This window comes from Schistocerca cancellata, chromosome 2 (assembly GCF_023864275.1).
Source record: "Schistocerca cancellata isolate TAMUIC-IGC-003103 chromosome 2, iqSchCanc2.1, whole genome shotgun sequence".
In the NCBI taxonomy this organism is placed as follows: Eukaryota; Metazoa; Arthropoda; class Insecta; order Orthoptera; family Acrididae; genus Schistocerca; species Schistocerca cancellata.
The window spans coordinates 111,643,706-111,657,572 of NC_064627.1; positions in this window are offsets into that span (position 1 = coordinate 111,643,706).

Below are 13,867 nucleotides of genomic sequence, written 5' to 3' on the forward strand. Positions count from 1 at the left end.
GGCCGAGCGGTTCTAGAAGCTACAGTCTGGAACCGCGCGACTGCTACGGTCGCAGGTTCTAATCCTGCCTCGGGCATGGATTGGTTTGCTGTCCTTAGGTTAGTTAGGTTTAAATAGTTCTAAGATCTAGGGGTCTGATGACTTCAGAAGTTAAGTCCCATAGTGCTCAGAGCCATTTGAACCAGTTATGAGTCGCTTAAGAATGGAGTTAGTAGCGACACTGTAAGGATGCAAATCAGGTTTGCTTTAAATACACGCTGTAACTGTCGTGGGAGTTACTTAGCTGCGAGATCGGACGTGGTGAGTTGATGTTATTCAGGAATACCTTGAAGGCGACAAAGAAGGATATAAGATGAACATCAACAAAAGCAAAACGAGGATAATGGAATGTAGTCGAATTAAGTCGGGTGATGCTGAGGGAATTAGATTAGGAAATGAGACACTTAAAGTAGTAAAGGAGTTTTGCTATTTGGGGGGCATTAACTGATGATGGTCTAAGTAGAGAGGATATAAAATGTAGACTGGCAATGGCAAGGAAAGCGTTTCTGAAGAAGAGAAATTTGTTAACATCGAGTATAGATTTAAGTGTCAGGAAGTCGTTTCTGAAAGTATTTGTATGGAGTGTAGCCATGTATGGAAGTGAAACATGGACGATAAATAGTTTGGACAAGAAGAGAATAGAAGCTTCCGAAATGTGGTGCTACAGAAGAATGCTGAAGATAGAATTGGGGAGAAGAGGATTTTGTGGCACAACTTGACAAGAAGAAGGGACCGTTTGGTAGGACATCTTCTGAGGCATCAAGGTATCACAAATTTAGCACTGGAGGGCAGCGTGGAGGGTAAAAAGCGTAGAGGGAGACCAAGAGATGAATACACTAAGCAGATTCAGAAGGATGTAGGTTGCAGTAAGTACTGGGAGATGAAGAAGCTTGCACAGGAAAGAGTAGCATGTCGAGCTGCATCAAACCAGTCTCAGGACTGAAGACAACAACAGCAACAACTTTAAGGGCAGCTCCGAGCCAGACATCGTGTAGCGTGCATTTCACTGACACCACTCCACCACCATTTTCGACTTACGTGGTTTCAAGCGAGAGCTAATTGTAGGGGAGGGTGAAGTTCTGTTGTGTTTCCTGATGAAAGCTGCCTCGGTACCAGTGATGGTCGTGAGTTGGTTAGTAAGAGTACAAATGAGGGCCTGCAAACAACCTGTCCGCATTCTGAACACACTGGACCCACAACTGGATTTATGGTCAGGGGTGCGATTTCGTATGACGGCAGGAGCACTCTCGTGGTTATCCCATGCACACTGACTGAAAAGCTGTAACGTCAGTCTGACGATTCCACCCGTTGTGCTGCCATTCACGAGCAGCATCAAAAAATGGCTTAAATGGCTCTAAGCACTATGGGACATAACATCTGAGGTCATCAGTCCCCTAGACTTAGAACTACTTAAACCTAACTAAACTAAGGACACCACACACATCCATGCCCCAGGCAGGATTCGGACCTGTGACCGTAGCAGCAGTTCGGTTTCGGACTGAGGCGCCTAGAACCAATCGGCCACAGCGGCAGGCCGATCAGCAACCCAAGGAGTGTTTTCCAACGAGATAACACTGGCCCACATACCGCTGTTGTAACCCAACGTGCCATACGAGGTGTGGCTAGAAAAAAACCGGACTAGTACTGGTGAAACAATAAAACGAATGCAATAAGGCTGAAAGTCGCGTGGCCTGTCACGTGACTCTCACTCCGCCTACTGCTCGAGTTTCATCTGCCTCCTGCACTCAGTCTGCCCGTGGCGTCTGTTTTAAGTAGTTGACGTTTTGTCTGTGCGTCGGAAAATGTTGAGTGTACAGAAAGAACAGCGTGTTAACATCAAATTTTGTTTCAAACTAGGAAAATCTGCAAGTGAAACGTTTGTAATGTTACAACAAGTGTACGGCGATGATTGTTTATCGCGAAAACAAGTGTTTGAGTGGTTTAAACGATTTAAAGATGGCCGCGAAGACACCAGTGATGACACTCGCACTGGCAGACCATTGTCAGGAAAAACATGAAGAATCTGCCTAACACTTTCCTTGTCAACTCCTGTTAACTCAGACACTGCTCTGATTGTTAAATGGCGATCTTGTCGAACAAGTTTACCGATTTTTTCAATGTTTGCATCAGTTTTTGCTGACAATGGTCTGCCAGTGCGAGTGTCCCAAGCATATTGCAACAAACGGTGTATTTCTATCGCTGCTCGTTTAGTTTTTATTGCCGTTTCAAATATACCGGTCATTTTTGAAACACCCTGTAGGTTAACCACTGGTAAAAACTCAATTCAACCCAAACCTAATATATATAATATAATAAGCCCAACAGTACAGCGGATAACTCCAATCGTCTGGACAGTCTGCACGCTACTGTCCTTACCAAGACAGTTCAACGGGTGCCAGTGAATATTATCCCATAATTCCACTTTTCCCGTGCCTCCTGTAGGCAGAGATAGCGGATTATATTCCAGGCCCGTCATCCACCAAATCAGATCGCCGTTCTAGCTCGATCGTATAAGTTGATACATTAGCGCCACCCACTCACTCCAGGTAATGTTCGATTCCAGCAACTGCTCATAGCGCCCACGTCCCACATGTCTGCCAGTACTTGCTCTCGGACGGCGATGTCCTCAGCTATCGGTGGTCAGCGACTGAGAGCGGGTCACCGTTGAGTCAGCGCGGTAGAACACGAAGATGCCCCCTGGCGGGACGGGAACCAGGCCGTTGCTTAGCTACAGTCAGGGTATATCGCGGTTTGCGTTACACAGAGAAACGGCAATCAGTTCGGGTCAATTCCAATAATTCCTTTTCAAGGTAACAAACGTAAAGTGTAAAACCACCCGAGAACTGACGGAACACAAACATGTAAAATAACGTTAATTGTGGATATGTTGGTTCCTTAAGCATTGTAAACGAGAAATTTATTTACATAATTCGAAGCATTGTTTTTGAAATTAAAAGAATTTCAAATAATACGGGCACGCACTACATGATACTACGAAATCATGGACTAAATGAACAATGAAACTTACTAATTCACTCACATCAGTAGCCAATGTCCCTGCCTCAGTTCGTTCAGAACTATTACTTCTACCTCCAATGGGTGCAGTCATACTGGGGCGGGGTCTGGGGTTTCAAGACCACCACAACCCCCAGCCCCTCGCACGGGAAATGGAGAAGTGATCTTAAAACAAGTTGAAATGTAATTTCTATTTCAAAATTACCGCATTTTCAAACAGCGGCTATTGCCAGCGTGGCGTAGCGCATGAGGGAATACGGCGCTGAGCTATTATTACCTACAATATTGACCTCGGTATGTGGACTGAGCCTCAAAGGTACGTGATTTGTCTGGATTCCTATAAAGTCCAGGTAGCACCGTTCCTGCGTGACGTCTACCCCAGTTGTCATAAGTGTTATGGCTGGGGGCAGTGAGAAGACATTAACAAACACGGCAGCAGCTTAGAACGACCGTGATCACACGCTGCCCTTAAACTTTGGGAAACTGTTGTTAGTAACCTGTTGAATGTTTTAATCGTAATTTTTAAGCAGTTTTTCGTAGGACAGAGGAACGGCTACCATGTGCAGTATGATTATTTTGGACTTTTTACATTTACTTTCCAACACTTATATCATACAAACAGCATCTGACAACTTACCATTTTCAGGCAAAACTGTTTGATCGAAAAGCTGTAGAACATCAACGTGGGTTTTTAATACATCCAGAAAAGTGGTGAAGAACCTGGCTAGTAAATAAATATCGAAATTTCAATTTAATGTAGTATGCATGAAGATTCAGTGAAGCCTCAAAGAAACAGGTTGGTTCAAATGGCTCTGAGCACTATGGGGCTTAACATCTGTGGTCATCAGTCCCCTAGAACTTAGAACTACTTAAACCTAACTAACCTAGGGACATCACACGCATCCATGCCCGAGGCAGGATTCGAACCTGCGACCGGTTCCAGACTGAAGCGCCTTGTACTGCTCGGCCACTCTGGCTGGCCCAAAGAAACAGGAATAGGAACGTGTATTCAAGCACAAAGATATGTAAACAGGCGGAATACGAAGCTGCGATCTGCAACGCCTATATTAGACAAATGTGTGGCGCAGTTGTTAGATCGGTTACTGATGCTGCATTGGCAGGTTATCAAGATTTAATTGAGTTTGAACGTGGTGTTACAGCCGGCGCACGAGCGATGGGACACAGCATCTCCGAGGTAGCGATGTAGTGGGGATATTCCCGTACGACAATTTCACGAGTGTACCGTGAATATCAGGGATCCGGTAAAACATCAAATCTGCGACGTCACTGCGGCCGGAAAAAGATCCTGCGAGAAGTGGACCAATGACTACTGAAGATAATCTTTCAACGTAACAGAAGTGCACCCCTTCCGCAAATTCCTGCTGATTTCAATGTTGGGCAATCAAGAAGTGTCATCGTGAGAATCATTCAACGAAACACCATCGATATGGGCTTTCGGAGTTGAACGCCCACTTTTGTATCCTGGATGACTGCACGTCACAAAGCTTTACGCCTCGCCTGGGCCCGTCAACACCGACATTGGACTGTTGATGGCTGGAAACATGTTGCCAGGTCGGACGAGTCTCGTTTCAAATTGTGTCGAGCGGATGGACACGTTCCGGTATGGAGACAACCTCATGAGTTAATGTACCCTCCATGTCAGCAGGGGACTGTTAAAGTTGGTGGAGGCTCTGTAATGGTGTGGGGCGCATGCAGTGGGAGTGATATGGGAGGCTTGATACATCTAGATACCACTGTGGCAGACGACACGTACGTAAGCATCCTGTCTGATCACCTACATCCATTCATGTCCGACGGACATGGAAAATTCTAGCAGGACAACGCGACACTCCAACGTTCAGAATTCATACAGAGTGGCTCTAGGAACACTATTCTGAGTTTAAACATCCCCGCTGGCACCAAACTCCCCAGACACGAATATTATTAGACGCATCTGGGATGCCTTGCAACGTGCTGTTCAGAAGAGATCTGCACCCCCTCGTACTATTGTGGATTTTTGGAAAGCACTGCAGGATTTATGGTGTCAGTTCCCTCCAGCACGACTTCAGACATCAGTGGAGTCCATGCCACGTCTAGTTGCGGCTCTTCTGCGTGCTTGCGGGGGCCCTACAAGAGATTAGGCGATGTACCAGCTTTTTCCTCTCTTCAGTGTAATACACTGGTGTGCAAAACTTAAGGACAAAAATATCCTTCCCACTATGTGTCACCGCCAAGATAGCTCGATGAAACGAGAATCAGGTATGGAAAGAATTGCTACGGCTTAGTACAGAAGGTAAGTGAAAGAAATACGCAACGAGACAGATATTACATTTATTCGAAGATACTAATTACACTGAAGCTACTGAGATTCATGATGGTCCCCTGGGCATTACAAAAGGCAAGACATGGTTTACAATAAGGTGTGCGAGTACCACGGACGGAAATACACGCTCTGCAGCTTTCAGCCATGCTGGCCACGGGCTTGGTAAGGAGTTTTTGGAGCTGGGCGTACCGTTCCTCAACCAGCATGGTTGACATTAGCTTCTGGTGGATGGTCGTTGATACACGCGGATGTCTTCTCAACGAATCTCGTACGTGCTCTATGGAATTTAAATGGGTCGACGCGGGCAGACCAGTCTATATTCTCTCCTTCCAAGAGCTCCCGCACCTACGCTCTTAGATGCGGTCACTTTTCGTCATCCATTAAAATGAAGTAAGGGCTGAATGCACCCGTGAAAAGTGGCACACGGGAAAGGAGTGCAGTTCCACAATAACGCTGGTCAGTGAGTGCACCGCATTCAAAGATTTAGGGGACGGTACGCACTTGCAACGTTATGCCTCCTCACACAACTCCTGGAGCATCAAAACGATCATGTTCGACAATGCTGGATATGCCTCAGAAAGAGAGAGATGGTAACACCTAAGGTAACCAGGAACATAGTCGAATAGGAGCGTTCTGATGTTCCATGTATTACACTCCTGGAAATGGAAAAATGAACACATTGACACCGGTGTGTCAGACCCACCATACTTGCTCCGGACACTGCGAGAAGGCTGTAGCAATGATCACACGCACGGCACAGCGGACACACCAGGAACCGCGGTGTTGGCCGTCGAATGGCGCTAGCTGCGCAGCATTTGTGCACCGCCGCCGTCAGTGTCAGCCAGTTTGCCGTGGCATACGGAGCTCCATCGCAGTCTTTAACACTGGTAGCATGCCGCGACAGCGTGGACGTGAACCGTATGTGCAGTTGACGGACTTTGAGCGAGGGCGTATAGTGGGCATGCGGGAGGCCGGGTGGACGTACCGCCGAATTGCTCAACACGTGGGGCGTGAGGTCTCCAGAGTACATTGATGTTGTCGCCAGTGGTCGGCGGAAGGTGCACGTGCCCGTCGACCTGGCATCGGACCGCAGCGACGCACGGATGCACGACAAGACCGTAGGATCCTACGCAGTGCCGTAGGGGACCGCACCGCCACTTCCCAGCAAATTAGGGACACTGTTGCTCCTGGGGTGTCGGCGAGGACCATTCGCAACCGTCTCCATGAAGCTGGGCTACGGTCCCGCACACCGTTAGGCCGTCTTCCGCTCACGCCCCAACATCGTGCAGCCCGCCTCCAGTGGTGTCGCTACAGGCGTGAATGGAGGGACGAATGGAGACGTGTCGTCTTCAGCGATGAGAGTCGCTTCTGCCTTGGTGCCAATGATGGTCGTATGCGTGTTTGGCGCCGTGCAGGTGAGCGCCACAATCAGGACTGCATACGACCGAGGCACACAGGGCCAACACCCGGCATCATGGTGTGGGGAGCGATCTCCTACACTGGCCGTACACCACTGGTGTTCGTCGAGGGGACACTGAATAGTGCACGGTACATCCAAACCGTCATCGAACCCATCGTTCTACCATTCCTAGACCGGCAAGGGAACTTGCTGTTCCAACAGGACAATGCACGTCCGCATGTATCCCGTGCCACTTAACGTGCTCTAGAAGGTGTAAGTCAACTACCCTGGCCAGCAAGATCTCCGGATCTGTCCCCCATTGAGCATGTTTGGGACTGGATGAAGCGTCGTCTCACGCGGTCTGCACGTCCAGCACGAACGCTGGTCCAACTGAGGCGCCAGGTGGAAATGGCATGGCAAGCCGTTCCACAGGACTACATCCAGCATCTCTACGATCCTCTCCATGGGAGAATAGCAGCCTGCATTGCTGCGAAAGGTGGATATACACTGTACTAGTGCCGACATTGTGCATGCTCTGTTGCCTGTGTCTATGTGCCTGTGTTTCTGTCAGTGTGATCATGTGATGTATCTGACCCCAGGAATGTGTCAATAGAGTTTCCCCTTCCTGGGACAATGAATTCACGGTGTTCTTATTTCAATTTCCAGGAGTGTATGTTGGGTGCATAATGATGAATGGACGTGCTGCCTTCCGAATCATTGAAAACGGTACAATATGATGGACTCAAGGCAGATAAAATAATTTTCTTGGCAGATTTCTCCTGATTTTTTGCATATGGGTACTTTGGTAATGAAAACTATGTGACATAATTATAGGACTAATACGAAACCTGTTTTTTCTCCCTATGTCATCAGTGTTCTGACTAGTTTGATGCGGCCCGCCACAAATTTCTCTCCTGCGCCATTCTTTTCATCTCAGAATAGCACTTGCAATCTGCTTCCTCGATTATTTTCTTGGTGTAGTCCAATATTGTTTTCCTCTACAGTTTTTACCTTCCACAGCTCCCGCTAGAACTTTGGAACTTGTCCTCTGACTTCCTAACAGATTTCCCATAATTCCGTCCCCTCTTTTGTTGGTGATTTCCATACATTCCTTTCCTCGCCTGTTCTGTGGGAGAACGTCATCATTTCTTACCTTGACACGCTATCAGATTTTCAACATTGTTCTGCACCACCTCATCTCAGATTCTTCTATTCTTTTCTCTTCCGGTCTATGTCTCACTACCGTACAATGCTGTCAGATTAGATTAGATTCAGTTTTCGTTCCATAGACCCAAAAAACGAGATGAATCTCGTGGGTGTGGAACATGTGCTCCAAACGTACATTATCAGAAATGTCTTCGTCAAAGTAAGACCAATGTTTGATACTAGTAGAGTTCTTTTGGTTTGAAATGTTCTCCTTTCCCTGTCCATCATGGGTTATTTTGATGTCTAGGTAGCATAATTCCTTAACTCGTCAACACCGTGGGCTCAATTCTGGTGATAAGTTTCTCGCAGTGCTCATTTTTCATGCTTCTTATTACCTCCGTCTTCCTTTTATTTACTCTCAATGATCATTCTGCACTCATTAGATTTTATTTCATCCAACTTTCATCCAACACAACCTGCAATACACCTTCGCTTTGACTGAGGGTAGCAATGTCATCAGCGAATCTTATCATTGATATTCTTTTACTTTGTCATTTAATTTAATCTTGAACCTTTCTTCTATTTCCATAATTGTTTCTTCGGTGTATAGACTGAACAGTAAGGGTAAAAGATTACATTCCTTTTTTAATCCGAGCTCTTTGGTCTTGGTCTTCCAGTCGTATTGTTCCCTCTTGTATCGTGAACATATTGTATTTTAACTGTCTTTCCCTAGAGCTTGCTCCTATTTTCATCAGAATTTCGAACATCTTGCACCTTTCAACATTGTCGAACGGACTTCCAGGTTGTCAAATCCTATGAACGTTTCTTGATTGCCCGCATCTCGTGGTCGTGCGGTAGCGTTCTCGCTTCCCACGCCCGGGTTCCCGGGTTCGATTACCGGCGGGGTCAGGCATTTTCTCTGCCTCGTGATGGCTGGGTGTTGTGTGCTGTCCTTAGGTTAGTTAGGTTTAAGTAGTTCTAAGTTCTAGGGGACTGATGACCATTGATGTTAAGTCCCATAGTGCTCAGAGCCATTTTTTGTTTCTTGATTCTTCTTCAGTCTTGCTTCCATTATCAGCCACTACTTTAGTACTGCCTCTTACCTTTCCTAAAGTCAAACTGATCGTCATATAACAGATCCTCAATTTTTTTCCGTTCCTCTGTATATTATTCTTGTAAGCAACCTGGAATATGAATTGCAAAGCTGGTGGTCCGATAATCCTCCCACTTGCCGGCTCTTGCTATCCTCGGAATTGTGTGGATGATATTTTTTCCGTAAGTCTGATGGTATAAAGACGGTCTCATACATTCTACACACCAATGTGAGTAGTAGTTCTGTTGCCACTTCCACCAACTATTTTACAAATCCTGATGAACTTTTAACTATCCTTTCTGCTTTATTTGATCTTAAGTTGTCCAAAGCTCTTTTAAATTCTGACTCTAGTAGTGGATCCCCTACCTCTTCCCTGTCGACTCCTGTTTCTTCTTCTGTGACATCAGACAAGGCCTGCCTTCAGTGGAATCTTTCAACCTATTCGCTCTATCTGCTGCACTTAACAGTGTGATTTCCATTGCATTCTTCATGATACGGCAGCCGGCCGGAGTGGCCGAGCGGTTCTAGGCGCTACAGTCCGGAACCGCGCGACCGCTACGGTCGCAGATACGAATCCTGCCATGTCCTTAGGTTAGTTAGGTTTAAGTAGTTCTAAGTTCTAGGGGACTGATGACCTCAGAAGTTAAGTCACATAGTGCTCAGAGCCATTTGAACCATAAAACGGCCCTTGCTTTCAATTTCACCGAAATATCTATAACTAGTGACGGAAGCCTTTTGACTTTTCTACGTCCTGAGTAACCCTTCCCGCAATCATTCCTTCCTCCACTTCTTCACATTTTTCTTGCAACCATTTCGCCTTAGCTTCCCCGCACTTCCTGTTTATTTCGTTCCTAAGTGACTTGTGTTTCTGTATTGTTTGTACTTTCTTCCATCGTCGATTGGCTATTTCTCTACTATTCATCGTTTCTTCGTAGTTACCTTGTTTCTACCTATGTTTTTCTTTCCAGCTTCTGCGATTGCCCTTTTTACATATGTACTTGCCTCTGCTGAGCTATTCATTATCGCATCACCTATAGCCTCGGAAAACGTCAAGTGGGTCCCTTCATTTTTTAATATTTCCGTATACTCCTTCTTTGCGCACTGATTCACTCTTCATAATTCCTAAATTGTGGTGTGAGTCTAAATATGCTCAAGGGTACACCTTGCAAGCCAATATCCGATTTCGAAATCTCTGCCTGACCATGATGTAATCTAATTGGAATACTCCTGTTTATCACGACTTTTTCCAGATATACCTCCTACTCTTTGGGTTCTTGAGCGGTGTATTTCACTATTACCGCCTGGAATTTATTGCAGAATTCAATTTGTCTTTCTCCTCTATCATTTCTATGCCAAGCCCGTATTTTCTCGTAATCCTTTCTTCTGTTTCTTCCCCTGCAACCGTAGTCCAATCTCCCATGACTATTGGATTTTCATCTCCCTTTAAGTACCGGTATAACCTTTCAATACCCTCATATCTCTTAGTGCATGCTAATAGCACACCTAAGGATTTCTTTATCCGTATTTTTTTTTGTATACCGTTATCTCAAGACCTAGTTGTGTATTATAAACGAAGGATCTCAGTTTTGCAGCTGTAATATCAAAATGCGAGTGGCAGTTGATTGTCATCTTTACCTTCAAACGGTACCCTTTCCTTTGAAAAAATGGTCAGCCTAAGAATTTTCCTTATTTCTGTGATGCGCTATTAGTCTTCTAGTCTTCTGTCACTAGTTGTAGATATTTTGATCAAATATCTACAACCAGTGACAGAACACTTGTGCATCGCAACAATTAGGGGCAAACAAGATGAAAAGTTCGGAACACAAAAACATGCTTATGTTTCGTAGATAGACTTGTAGTGAGACCTCCAGCATGTGACTAGATGAGAGGAAAATCAGATGCCAATCAAAAATGCAAATAACTATTCCACAGATGACGCATTAAAGCGAAAAATTCGAAACGCGTCTGGGAGAAATAAAATACAGTGCAGCAAGAAAAGGTGGTTTTTTATTTACAAAGCAAATATTTTTGTGCCTGCCGCACAAAAGTCTTGGTGATGTAAAAAGGGCGCCAATTTTGGCCGTTAGACGGAAGAGTAGTCAGTCCCGACATAACTGGCTCCAAGAAAGGAAAACACAATGCACGTCCGCTACCTTAGGCGGTATATGGTCAATTCCTGCCAACTATGGGAGGTCCTCACCCTTGCCTTGTTCAAGGGAAGATTCAGGGGTGATTCCTTTCAGGTCACCGCCCCTTGATTTGTAGTCCGGAGCCAGGGGACCTGCTCAACGGAAAATCTGAGTAGCTGTAAGGCCGCCAGCATCTTGTTGTTAAGCTCTTAGTTCAGTTACGCAGCCGTTCTGTATCGTCTACGTCACAACCGCAACGCCAACATGTGAAGAGTTGTCTACAAGGTGACACCGTCCCACCATCACTTTCCATTACTGCATACTCCGTTATTTCCACTCTGGTAAGGCCATTTGATAAAGTCGTCCCTGCAATGACTAATTGCAGTACGACAATGAGTTGTTGCTGTAACTAGGTTTTCTGTATAATGTTTGTGTGCGTGTATTCTATCGTATTGTTCCATTTAATTTCAGTGCACCCTCTGCCCACAGCCAGATGCTAACATTAATGCAGTGAGCGTTATTCTGATGGAACAACATCAACTTTGTGTTCACTGCTAAAGGCATTCATAAACTCCGTTTACGCGTGTTTCTCTGACAAATATAGAAGGTCCAGTAACATTAATGTGACCACTGTCTGTGTTGAACATCAACGTGCATTAACCACTCACTGGCGGAAGATGCCAGCACTAGCAGTGCAAGGTACATAAAGTGTGGCGGGGAAAGGGGAGGAGGCACAGAAACGTCGTTGTCGTAATCCGTAAACGGAGCGATGTACCTGACGTCCTAAAGAGCATGATTATTGGAGTTTGCGCCAACGGAGGCAGTATTTTCAGAACTGTTCGCTTTCCGCCGTGATTATACTGTGGATGGCGAAATGACACTATACGAAACTGACGCCGAAGGAACCGTGGTGCACCGTTGGATGTAGGTGAGAGAGGCTAACGACAGCTGCAGACATGTGTACAGGCGAATAGACGAACAATTGTTGAGCAACTGACCGCCAAAATGAACCAAGGGCCTACCAGTGAACGTTGCTGCGCATGGGAATCCGCAGAAGGCGCTTGGTTCATGCACCTTTCCTGACTACTGCTCATCGGTGACGGAGGCTGAAATTTACCACAACCCGACGTCCACTGAGTAGTGGCAGGTGGCCTTTTCAGATGATTCATCTTTGATGCCCCATCGCATAGATGGCCGTTGGCGTGTATATGGCGATGTGTTCTGCGATATGTTTTAGTGTCATTCCCTGGCTGATCCCATTATTCTACGTGCGTGGTCCGAAGTGCATCACGATTAGTTTACCGTAAATTCTCAGGATTTAAACCCAATCAAGAATGTGCGGGACCATCTTGAACGGGCTGCTCTCAAGATGGTTCCTTAACAGAGAAACCTAACGCAGCCGGCCACGGCATGGCTCCACATCCCAGTCGGTACCTCCCAGAACTTCACTGACTCTCTTTCTGCACTTCTGCAGCGGCCCGTGCTGCAAGCGGTGGTTATTCAGGCTTTTGGCAGATGGTCACATTAATGTTACTGGACAGTGTATCTTTTTATTGTATTAATAACAGCAGAAGAGAGACACCTTATCCGTTGAAAAACGTGGTAAACAGGAAATCTACTATCCACAAAATTAGAGGGCAATGACCTCTCCTGCAAGTAGGCACTGAAACCGGTATTGCTTCTGCAAAAGATAAACTATATAATTATCCTCGTTGCGTTTAAACTAATGTGATATGCACTGGAACAGTTCTCCGAAAGAGCGGTCCACCCCCAGCTACTAGTATACAAGGTGTTACAAAAAGGTACGGCCAAACTTTCAGGAAACATTCCTCACACACAAATAAAGAAAAGATGTTATGTGTACATGTGTCAGGAAACGCTTAATTTCCATGATAGAGCTCATTTTAGTTTCGTCAGTATGTACTGTACTTCCTCGATTCACTGTCAGCTGGCCCAATTGAAGGAAGGTAATGTTGACTTCGGTGCTTGTGTTGACATGCGACTCATTGCTTTACAGTACTAGCATCAAGCACATCAGTACGTAGCATCAACAGGTTAGTGTTCATCACGAACGTGGTTTTGCAGTCAGTGCAATGTTTACAAATGAGGCGTTGGCAGATGCCCATTTGATGTATGGATTAGCACGGGGCAATAGCCGTGGCGCGGTACATTAGTATCGAGACAGATATCCAGAACGAAGGTGTCCCGACAGGAAGACGTTCGAAGCAATTGGTCGGCGTCTTAGGGAGCACGGAACATTCCAGCCTATGACTCGTGACTGGGGAAGACCTAGAACGACGACGACACCTGCAATGGACGAGGCAATTCTTCGTGCAGTTGACGATAACCCTACTGTCAGAGTGAGAGAAGTTGCTGCTGTACAAGGTGACGTTGACCACGTCACTGTATGGAGAGTGCTACGGGAGAACCAGTTGTTTGCGTACCATGTACACTCCTGGAAATGGAAAAAAGAACACATTGACACCGGTGTGTCAGACCCACCATACTTGCTCCGCACACTGCGAGAGGGCTGTAGAAGCAATGATCACACGCACGGCACAGCGGACACACCAGGAACCGCGGTGTTGGCCGTCGAATGGCGCTAGCTGCGCAGCATGTGTGCACCGCCGCCGTCAGTGTCAGCCAGTTTGCCGTGGCATACGGAGCTCCATCGCAGTCTTTAACACTGGTAGCACGCCGCGACAGCGTGGACGTGAACCGTA